The sequence below is a fragment of the Vidua chalybeata genome, chromosome 3 (assembly GCF_026979565.1).
Source record: "Vidua chalybeata isolate OUT-0048 chromosome 3, bVidCha1 merged haplotype, whole genome shotgun sequence".
NCBI classification, from domain to species: Eukaryota; Metazoa; Chordata; class Aves; order Passeriformes; family Viduidae; genus Vidua; species Vidua chalybeata.
The window spans coordinates 53,447,050-53,459,659 of NC_071532.1; the positions used below are offsets into that span (position 1 = coordinate 53,447,050).

At 37.1% G+C, this 12,610-nt stretch overlaps 1 protein-coding gene across 3 annotated transcripts in view; it reads right to left on the bottom strand.

The window, feature by feature from the left end:
- The window catches only part of ARID1B (AT-rich interaction domain 1B), a 326,328-nt gene that overhangs the window by 231,601 nt on the left and 82,117 nt on the right, over positions 1 to 12,610 (bottom strand). The window lies entirely within an intron of this gene.

A 12,610-nucleotide genomic window follows, 5' to 3' on the forward strand; every position in this document is an offset into this window, starting at 1 on the left:
CATTTGCCCACAGTCAAGCCAGCACTGGAACATGCCCTCAGAAACAAAGATGATACTCTGCCTCATCAAGTTAACTTTGGTCTTGAACATCTTTACAGGTACTAAAGGAAATCAACAACTTCAGAATCTTGCCAAAATAGCCCCTTCCTTTTCGAAGAGGAGAAATTAAACCAGAAATCATAACTAATCTGTAAGAGAAAAATCCTACCATGTACATGGAGACAAGTGAAAAACCTGCCAGTTTGCATGCCTCAAGTGCAGACCAATCATTGTCCATAAGATACCTCATCACCTTCCTAAAATGTTATTGATACTGTCCCTTCCAAGATATCTGTGGTTTCTTTCTAAAACTTACTATTTCCTAGACGTCCTTTGTTAGGCTGATTTAAAAAAAAAATGGCAATGATAACATAATTTTCTTGCTTCACGATCCCAGTTGTCATGAAATGACATCTAAGTTACGTCATAAGGCACTGCAGAGGGAAGAAAAAAAATACACTATGAAGCAGTTGATGCAAAAGATACTTAGGTAAGCAAATATATTATTGAGGGTCAGCTCATCAGAATTTTCCAGAAGTTATTAGCAAGTCAGACTACCTAACTGTCAAAAGATTTTTGCTGTAGAATACACTGAAAACATTTTAAGCACAGACAGGGTCAAAAAAACCTCCCCACATCTTACAGGAAGATTTTTTGTTTGGACAACACATCTTCTAGTTGCATATTAGGTAACCTGAGCCAACTAACAAGCCAGAAGGGTCTTTCTTCCTCAACGCTCTAGTCCATTTTCACATGTGTCTTGCTACATGGCCTCCAGGAGCCACATTAAGCAAGTGATGCAGGAAGAGCTCCAAGATGAAATCATTCTCAGAAAGCCTTATCTTGCTTTTCTCTTTCACCACTATTGCATTCCATGGATCACAGAGCATATCAATAGTGGATTTAATCAGAAACAAGACATTTCTTCTCGTTTTCCACTCTCATACTTGTAACATGCCACAAGAAAAATAGGCCAGTTTGATGTTTGTATTAAAATGTGACTGTTGTACACTGCACAACCTGATAAACAGCTGTTAGCTCTTCATTTACAGGCAAAAAAAGGTAGGATTTTGTTCTACAGATCTAAAGCTCCAGTGTAAATAAAGAGATGAGAGAGAGTCCAAAGAAGTAATCTGAGAAATGTAACTTGGAAATGAGGGGGTAAAATGATCATTTTATTTCCATGCATTTTCTCATGTTCTTTGGACTATTCCTAAAAAACCCACAAGGCTTGACAGTCCAACCACGCTTTCATTTTCTACACCCCCTCCTTCCTCTCCCTGCCATTTTTTCACTGACAAAGCTATATTTAAAACAAAACAGAACAAAAAAGTTTTTTAAAAAAGGGGCCTGGTTGGTTTTGCATATTCTATTCTTTACAGTCACTTGGGACAAACTACTATGTTAATGTGGTGACTTACAGATTTTGTGCCATCCAGCATCCTGCCCTGCCACACTAGTCCTTCCTAAAATTCCAGGAGGAATGCACCGCTTCAGCAGACCCGAGATGTGAAGCTGGGCTGAGGAACAGCTCTGCACCCCAAAGAAACAGCTAAACCTGGCAAAAGGTGGGAGAGAGGCAGGATTTAGAACCTGCCGTTTCTTTCAACTCAGCTGCTGCAGAAGCAGAGAGCTGGGGGGCTCTGTGCCCCAGAGGGCAGCAGCCTGCCCCAGACTGCCTGCTGCTGCTGAGGAAGCTCTCCCAAGCATACGGCTCACTGGCAGAAATGAGGTCAGAGCACTGCCCGCAGCTTACAGCAGAGCTGAAAGCCTGAAGCCAGCTTACAGAATAAAGAGAAAAGCTGCACCGAGAGCAGCTGCTACCTCTAGGCTAATCGAGCTAGGTACCCAAGGATGAGACTTCCTCACTCAAGACTGGGAAACATTACTTCAATGTTTTCTTAGGGGCACGTCTGTGTCTGTGCTTTGAGGTAGAAGCCAGGACTTCATCTAAAGGCTCATGAAAACCTGCAAATCAGTGAGGAAGGGCTGCAAAACATCACTGAGGTTACATTTAAAAAAAAACAGAATAGAGAGGTTTGCTTCCTAGCCCCTGTCCCTCATATATAAAGCTATATCATATAACAGACAATTTATATCACAGTCCAGTGACACCTTATTTAAGAGAGCCCTTAAATAAAAACTGGGAGGAGATTTACCTACTATTTTATCAACAGTACAATCATAGGAGAGAGAACTGAAGCTCAGATGCAAAAAAGTCTGCAATAAACTTGGTAAAGAAGGTATTCTCGACTGGTCTCTACTGTTTTGGTTAACTTTGGTTTTTCAGTATGTGAAAGCATTTGAGGCTGGCTACTGGAAGGAGAAAATTAGCTGCATTACCATCCTCTCTTTTTCTGCAGTCTGTGAAGACACAGAGTTATCTGTGCAAAAATCTTTAAATCCAGCCCACCACATGGAACAATATCTTAGTCCAAGGAGTGGGAAAAGAACAATAATTTCCAAAAATAAGTACCCAGCAGTAGAAGCAATTCAATGGACTGCAAAATACAACAGTTTAAACCAACAGCAGTAAACTATTTCTTTATTCTTTTGAGATAGGAAAGTCTTCACCACCATCACCACACCACAATTTCTCAAAAGAAAATATTCCCAGCTGGGCTGGTGCTGGGAGTGGTAGGAAGAGGGGGTAAGAGGATGGTGGACAAATGAAAGAAGTGAAAACTTAAAACTCTGAGACCAGACCCCTGACTACTCTTTAATAGAGCAGTGAAAAAACAGTGATATTCATTAAAAACTGGTAAAGGATTACTAGGTAATAAAACAAAAATGATCCTCTTTTTTGTGAGGGTGAAGGAGAACAATCTTCATGAATTCTACAGAGACCCAAATCCCAGACTGGTTATAGCTGGTTATTTAGCTTTCTACCTACAAACACGCATGTGGAAGATAGCTTCTTGGCAGTCAGGGATAAACATGAGGAAGACACAAAGAGAGAGGCTGTGTTCTTCCAGAGCTTAATATATTGAGGGACAGCTCACCAAGACCAACAGTTGTTCTCCTATCTTCTGCAACATAAACACCAAGTAGTTTTGTCAACATGCAAAGGTAAACTTGTTTTTTAAGTGGTATCTTATTTATTTTGATTTGCTACTTCATTCTTTGTTGTACATATCTGAGTGCAACAACTAAAACACCCTGTAACAATTCAGTTGCATGCTCCAAGATCTATTCAAAATCCTACTACAGTCCTGGAAAGGATAATGAATGCATATGAAATATATGCTGGTCAATATTCAGATAATTCATTGTCTCTACAACAAAATCCCAATGCAAAATACAGAAAATAAAACCAAATATATGTATACTGAACAGCTTCAATTATTAAAGAAAATGCATGCAGCCAAAAAAATGCAGTGTTAGATTTTATGCCAGGAATATTAACAAACTTATTTTCCCTACCGCTGAGGAAAATAATGTGTGTTAATTTAAAGGCCGTAAGAGAATACTGCTATATTGTAACTGGCCATGAGGTGCAATTTACAAGACCACTGAAATTTGGAAATATACGCTGCTCAAACATACAGAACTACAAAACTGAACCAACCAACCAAACAGAACAAATAGTAAAAAAAAAAAAAGACACCCAACCACTTAGATTTATTAGTAGTTTTTAGACTTTACAACATGATTACTTAATTCAGAATGCTATTCTATTTGCATTTTAGAATTTTTCTTAGAACAGCATTTATGCCTTTATATTCTAAAATATTTGCCTGCATAACTTTTGTCAATTAACAGCCATCAGATTAGTGGGTCATAAAATAAATAACAATTACATGATCAGGTATCTTCTGATAAATTCATGATTCTGTTTAACTTACTGCTACATTTCAAAGGCATGGATAAAATTATTTCTGGGATATTAATTTAGCTCTCAGAATAACATTAAAAGAAAACCTTCCCTGAGTAGTAAGGAGAGTGGTAAGGGTAGCAACAATAGTTATGATCACTAATCACCTAAAAGAAAATAGTTTTTATCAGCCTGCATTCCAGTAGTGTTACTATCAAGTTAATTAATTGACTCCTATGCTAATATCTAAATGCCAAGCAATTAATGGCACTGAACTATAGATGGCTTTTCTTTGCTCTTATAGAGTTATTTTATAAAGCAAATGCAATTCTGTCACTTCACTGATTTAATGCAGGGTTTGTGAGGTTAATATTCTAAAGCAATTGCAAAATAAAGAACTGCTTTAATTAACCTTCTGTGATTTAAATACTGTGAGAAATCAGAACTCAGAAACTTTAAATAATATCACCATCATAACAACAACAACACTTTGTGGATCAAAGCCAAACCACTGATTTGAAAACTTTTAAGAAATATATTTGGACACGTATATCTTAGTGTGTTTCTAAACTCGTTAAAAAGACCTTTCTCTAAGCATAGCATACCAAATCCATGATATATTTTACATAGTTTTTGCAGCTGAGCTGAAAAATGTTTCCTTCTAAGATTATTTACTTATAAATACTGAAGTTCTTAGTTTGAACAAATGACTCAGCACCCCTGCTTTTTGCACTAGAATACTTTGTGAAGATTTTTGTTATGGACATAAGACACTGCTCACTAAATCTACAAACTGACTGCATGTAAGTAACTGATCACTTAAAATTAAAGCAGCAAAACAGGACTTCCCTTTTCCTAGGAGATTAAGTTTTCTCTCTTTCCAATTTAGCTGAAGGGAGGTTTTTATTGCCAGAGTTTCTTTATGATATTGTATGCTAACTTCATTTTAGTGCATGAAAAAAAATCAAGACTCAGTCCTTTCAGCATTGCGTATCTTTCAAGCACAAAAGCTGCAACATATCTCCAGGCTCAGAATGATAGAAAAACACAGGAATAAAAATTAAAAACCAGCAGGATACAGGTGGTCATGAACATTCCTGCCAAACAGGTTTGCAACGTGCGCTGACCTATCTCCTCTGACTATCCAGCCAGGTATCATCAAACCCCCATCAGCAGCAGATGCCTGAAGAGGTGCACTTGCTGGTTTCTCAGGAAAAGAAAGGTGACCTTCAGAATTCCCCCTTCAAATGGAAAAGCCTGCTTTCAGCAGAAAACCATTAAGAGATGGAGACAGCAAAAGAACATATATACTGAAAAAATGTTTAATTACAATGAAGGAACTTGAAACTGAAGGTGCTGTTCAGTTGTTGAGACAACTCAGAGGCAAACAAATTCTTTCACTGACAGTCCTTTGGAAGATTATAAAACAGGAGTATAAACAAGCCTGCTGCATTTTATACATGAATAGTGGTACCACTTTGCAAGATAAAGTACTTCTCCTTTCCCAGTAGTATCACTTAACAAATCCAAGTTACTATAAAGACAGCTATGTGTAAGGGATAGTAATACATGCTAACTTTAACAGCTTCAGGCCTAACAGACTGGAGTTGGATTTTTATTTGCATAAGTTGATCACAATCTCTGTAAACACTCTCTGTAAAATAACAGGGCCAAGAAAGTCTTCTCTAAATCTGAATGCAGATTTTAGGGTTTGGTCAACAAGCCTTCAGCAAAAACAAGCCTGCGCTGCTGTGACTGCTGCTCTGTGCTATGCCCTCAATTTTGTGTTTGTGCTCAGGTGTGAGTTTACAGACAATTATACTTTCTTCTTCTGCCTGACTCTATTCCTTCTAGCTACTTGGCTCTGGAAGATTATTCTCCAAGTCTGACAAGGTAGCATCTATTGTGATCTAATAAATACAGAGAGAAATCACTGAGGAAAAAAAGAGAGAGGTTTGACACATTTCCTGGAATGATATAAGCAATGATGAGCAAACAGAGCAGTCCCCAAATGGACAATAATCAGCCATTCCCACTACTGGGAGAAGATGTAGCACAGGAGTCAGTTTCACTGAACTCCTGAGCTGAGCTAAGTAACCTCCACAGATAAATAGCCTTATGCTTAACACTTATTTGCTATCATAGCAACATCATGATTATGAAGTAAGACTTTATAAAAGCAGAGATCTAACAGGCAAAGATTTCAATCAGTTAAGTACTCATTGAACCTACAAGGGTTCAAACTCCTCTTGTCCTTCCTGAAAATATAATGTGCTTAAAAAAGGCTTAAAAAGGATAAATCAGTTTTATGCACAAGTTCAATATGGTTCCTATAGTATTTCAACAGCTCTTATATCAGTGTTCAGCAGGTGCTGGTCACTGGTGGCTTGACTAGAAGCTAGGATTTAAGTTGTGATGTGTGAGTTTGGAAGCCATTTGCTGAAAGCCTGCTCCCCTTCCCTGCTCTCCCCAAGGCCAATCAAGTTTTACTACAGATGCAAGTCAATATTGCACTCTGCCTTTTGGTATCTCTCTGACCTCTCTGAAGCACGTTGCAACAGAAGGTTCAGTGTACCAAAACTGAGGCCTTCATACAAAGAAATACTATTGGTGTCATACAAAGAAATACTATTGGTGTTCCTTGTCCCCCATGTCAGTTCCCCCCATTAAGAGAGGCTGAAATGGCTGGCAAAGTATATCTGTCTGTCTGTATCTAGATCTAGACCCATATGAGTTCTTAATGTCATGAGCCTGGGATTAAATATTTTACGTTACTTCCCCCTAGTACCTCTTCACTCTGGGAAGAATATAATTGCTCCTAAGCTAAAAACAAGTCCAGCATTTCAGAATGGAGTGAGTGTACACTGAGCACTAGGCATCTCTGTTGCTGAGATGACAAAAGCCATGAAGGATTTATGGTACACAACAAGCAGTGGTGTCAACCACTGCTGCTGACAGCAGGCAATTATCTCTTCTAAACATTAAATTTGATTATGAGTTCCCATATAACTGTAACAGCCAACTTCCACAAATAATACTTTCCTATATGCCTGGCAGCAAATGTCATATTAACATACAAGCTTGTTCTTTCCCAGATTTCTTGTGGTTCATAACCCAACAAATATTAAGTGCAACCACTCATCTAGTGGTAGAATGATTACAGACACAGAAGTTTAAAAAGGACAGAAGGACAAATGATTTTTATTACAATTTTTAAGACATGCACAGCTGTATGATAGTCCTTAAAACAAATTTAAATTTAAGTCTGAAGGATTTGAGACTAAACTACAGTACAGTTGCCTGCTAATTCTGTGCCAATTTCTAGTAGGTTAAGAGTGAAGATTTTACTATAAAGAGTAATTGCATTGAGGTATACCAATTTGGACTCACTGAGGACTGTCTGTATTACTTACTTGTGAATTTGATATTTGCATGTACGGCAGTTGTTCCTATTATTACAATACTATTTTTGTACAGTGTTACACCCCAAAACAGCTTGACAATGATAATTAACATGTTGCTTATTATACTGTTTAAAGAACTTTAGCAGTTCACATTGAATTTAAAAACAATACTTCATCTTCATTGTATCAAAATCACTTTAATAATTTGGTGCATTTTGCCACAATACAATTTGTTCTGTTTTCATGACAGTCATACAGATTGGACATGAAAACAGATTAATTAGTTTCACATTTTGTTCACATTTTCGAAGACTGTTTTAAATCAGGAAATGTTTTATCTGTCCTACCTTGCACTGACTCAACACTAGAAACAGATGTCTGCGAAAGAACTTTCTCATCATCATCTCAGGCTTAAAACTGAGAGTGATTCCAACCACTGATCCCAGTTCAGGGAAACATAGAAGTCCCTTATGGAAGCATCAGTGGTCTGCAACCCTCTGCCTGGAGAGACTGACCAAGGTGTCACCAGAGATGCTTCCCACCTCCTCATATATATGGCCTTCCTGCTTCCGATGCCTTTCTACCTGGGACTCCTAAAAGAATTCACAAATTCCTACTGGCCTAAACTGTATTTATCCCCTGGCCCAGTCTCAGGAAAAAAAAAACCCACCAGTTAATCTTGCTCTTTATTTGTCCTATACAGTTTGAGTTGGAAAAAAATCTTGCCAAGATCAGTAAGTAAGGTATATTATTCTGGGAGGGGGCAAACAAGATTTTGTCTAGCTTTTAGAACACCTAATAAAACCTGTGAGACAGTGAGAGAGTGTTGTTCGTTTGCTTGTTTATAAAACACTTTCTCCTTTTAAGTAAAAGCAGACTAAAGAGTGAGCCTGAGCTACTTAGAAAAACCCATAGTAACCACAACAAATGATGTACAAACACACACAAACTCTTTGTGCACACGGTTAACCAGAATGACCAATGCCCCAGAAAAGGGCACATACATGCCCCACCTCAAGGACCTGGACTTTTTGCCCATTTAATCTTATGCCTGTATGTGAGAAAAAGGATCAGCATTTTATTCTGGAAACTTGCAAGCAGTGAGTTTCCAGGAAGGTGTAAAACAAAAGATGACTTCATTCAGGATAACAGCAGTAGGTGTAGAATAAAATCACTGTTTTTGTTTAACTAAGAGTGAGACCATAACTATTTTGCAGATCCATTTCATCTGTCAAAAATCTATATGGTCCCAATTCATAAAATAACACAATAAAGCTTAAAGGCACAATTCTATCTCGATACATATGAACACATGCTACATAAAGCAAGGAAATATATAAACATGGCTGTTTACAAGCCAGTTGGAAACCATAATAACCAAAAATATACATCACACTATCTTAACAAAATAATGTTTAATGATGACAGTTTAAGTTTGCAATTACATGACATTCTTGAACAAAATATCACTTCTACTTATGGCAAAAGATTTAAAACTGCAAAAACAAGCGAAGCATTTATTCATTTATATGCCATTTCAAGATGAAAAGCTCTGCCAAGGGCAACACTATAGTAGTATAGCACATCTTTCTTCCTCTTTTTTCTTTTGAAGAGCAGTAAAGGTAAAAAGAAGTTAAAGAAAAAAAAAAAAAAAAACCAAGGCAGTATCTACATCTACTGGCAATATCTAATGATTAATGAATCTGCTACTGCAATAAATTTGCTTAAAACAAAGCTCTTCCTTTAATGGTTTTTACACAGCAGGTTCCTGATATGAAGAGGGGATGACTGATGCTGGCTTACAATATGGTTCTATAGTAAACTGTGCCAGTATTACTATCAAATCACCTCTTATGAAACTCCCTTTCTGCCTACCATGCAATCAATTTAACAAAGATCTAAACAACTTAACAGTTCAAACATTCAAATAAATCTCATTCTCCTCCTTCCCATCTATGCTTATTAGAAGAATGAAAGTCACAAGTCACTGGAACAGTCCCAGAAATTGTTTTAGCTGTTTACTTTTATAAGACAAGATTGCATATTGAATTCAAATGAGTCAAGGAAAAACAGCAATGGCTTCACACTTCCACAATATGTGAGAAATGAAGACGAGCACCAATTCTAAGGCACAACACAGAGTTATACCTGACCTCAGGAGCTCGCTCACAATGTGTCTAAAAGAGCAAAAATAAAACATCGTCTGCAAGAAATTTCACATCATTTTTCTCCCTATAACAGAATACCCAGATCATCACACTATGGGGTTTTACATAAAAGGAATCTGGTGGCAAGAAAAAGTCCATCATCCAGACAGAATAAACACTATTTTCAGCTTTATAATCTCCAAAACAAGTAGCTTGACATAAATCTACAAGGGAAATAAAGAAAATACAGACAGGAAAAGAAGGCAAATTAGAGAAGCCTTCTTTCCCCAGTCTAGCAATTCTCTTCTTCCTCCTGAAGCAAAACCAATTCAATCACATTCACATCACAAAATCAATATAGAAAAAAAAAAAAAAAAAAGGTTAATGAAGAATATAGAAAACAAAGGAAATTAATTTGCAAGCTGAAAAGAAAGAACAAAACTAAGGATGACAGACAGAAAGGATGACAGATTGTATGACTGAAACTACCTCAGCTTTCTAATTGACAGGATTATATAAACAGGATGTACTGATATTTTTAGGAGCAGAAATAAGAAAGATACACCAACTGGTGCAACAGGTAATACTGGATTCTGCAGTTGATTTTAAAATTGTGTTTAGAAAATGTAAAGCCAGTTTTAAGTCACAGCAACACAATCATATATATTCGAAGAGACCTTCAGAGAGAGGTCATATAGTCAAACCTCCAGTTCAAAGCAAGCCTAGCAAGAACAGGGTGCTTGGGGGCTTTGTCTAGTTGAATTTCTCCAGTGATGCAGATTGTAGTCTCTCTGGAATTTTGTGGGGGTTTATAATTTTTGAGTTTGTTTGTTTCTTTTAGAGAGTTGCAACATCCCCTTTCTTAGTGTGTCCCTGTTGCTTCTTGACCTTCCATTGTGCCCCTGAGGTGAGTTTGGCTCTGTTCTCACCCACATCCCCAAACTGGTACCTCTCCTAAAACTAAACAAGTACCTACTCCTATTTTTCTTGCTAAAACGTCAATCAAATAAATTATAATTCTTTATTTTTCCAAGGTAATCAGTCTCATATAAGCAGGGATATGTATGCTTAAGTAAGCACAGTTTGTAATTTTTTTCTGTCAGCAGCAGAATTTAACATATGCTTCCAACTTTTTTTGGTTTTTGTTTAGAATTAATTTTTGTATTTCACGTTGGTTACCACTTGATGGTAATTCTACTATGCATTACCAGCACAGAAGTAACACTTCTGCTGAAGTGTCAGAAATATAAACTTCAATTTCTTGTGTTAGGAATTGTTTCCTAGATGAGCAGTTCTCAAAGAATGGGAAAGTGCACAGTGGTGAGGTTTTACAGAGAAACATGACAGAAGAAGTGTTCACCTGCTGATTCTTCTTGAGAAAGGGGGAAGAGCAGCTACGGAACCGATCTGGAGATCAGGAAAGAAGCAAGCCCCAAGGTGCTTTAGAACTACTTATTATTCATACAAAATGGTCCCATCTACACACAAATATTCCAATTACACAGTGAAATTATCATATAATTCAGAACCTGGGATCAGAGTCCAAAACTTAAGAGGCTGACCACTACAGCCATTCATAAACCATCAAGAATTCAGGTAAAATTCTCACAGAAAGGACTACCAACTGCAAAGCTGTATTGGTGAGGACCTAATGCATCATCTCACCTTGCAGACTGTGGCAAAAAAATGCCTACTGACCTTCCTAAGATGCCTGTATCAGCCTTGGAGCCTGGATTTTGACTGTCCTTCAGTGTCAGTTCAAATCCTCAAAAAGTGAATTTGGCTACATCAAGGCTGGTATCTTTTACCTGTGAATCTGCCCCTGCCTTTCTCTTCATCCCAGTTCTCAGAAATTCAAAATATATGGAAAGCTTTACTCAAATTTTACTTTCATCCTTCTATGATCCCTCTCACCTCACTGCACAAACCTTCTCTTTCCCAGCTATGATAGCAAATGATGTAATTGGAACACATATCAACAGATAAATCCGTACCTTGTTACTCTTAAGGCCTATAAAGTTTGAATGTTTTATATATTTTTTTAAACCAAAATATTCAATCCGTTCAACTGATAGTATATTTATAACATGACAAGGTGTCCAAGGCAGCAAAAAACCCATTTCAATTTCATATACTGTGATATGTAGACACTAGAGCAGCAGTGTTTCTTCTATCTTATAGGACATATTACTAGGTCTTTATCTGCTGAGACTTTACCACGATGCTTATGAACAGTATTTTCAAGTCATAGAGAAATCAAGCATTTAATGGCTAAGTAAAAAAGGAAGAAAATTAAATTTAAAGACACAACTGCAATCTTTAAAGTTGCAATTGCATATAATCCAAAAGACAGAATGTGGTGACATTTACAAGAATATCATAGATACAATTAAGAATTCTATTTCATAAACCATCCAGCATTTTAATGAAAAAAGTTAATTCTCAATGGAATTTTAAAATGTAGATGAAGAAAAATTAACATGTAATTACACAGTGAATTATCATAGCTTTATTTTAAAGTCAAAGGAGGGGAGTCTCCAGTATCATTGCCACTTCCAGCATCTTTTGTTAGTTTATTTTACGCACTATTTTTATTTCAAGCTAAGATTTCTTTGCACCAGCATAATCGCAAAATGTTAATCAACCGTGCCTGACAGAATTCCCCAGTGATTTGAAGCAAGTGCTGATGCTTCCACTAATATCCAGTCTTGAGCAACTCACTTTTGTTAAATTTCCCAGGATGGTGAGTATGCTTTAGTTTCATCCTTCCATCTCCAGATCACCTCTCCATGATTAACAGAGCTGAGACTGCAGACAGAACTGAGTCCACATGTTCAGCTGCATCAGCTATGCACATCCATTTTGTTCAGTATCTAAAATCCAAGTGTTTCTCCAGCTCTGGGAACCAGACCCATACATTATCACTTCTGATCTTTGTTAAAAACAGAATCATTTGAAGTTAATTTTAATGCTTAATATAAAGAGCACAATTCAAAACCAGCAATGGATAATGGATTGTGCGGTTTCCCTAACTGGATGTGCAAACTGACAGCATTCAAATTAGTAGCTGTAATATCCATAATACTTAAAATATCTTTTAAGTAGCTCCCTTGACAAAGCAACTCCAAAATGCCTTGAACTCCTTCCTCCACAAAAAACCCAAAACAGCAGTGACCATACTAGATGCAGGAATTCTCAACAATGTC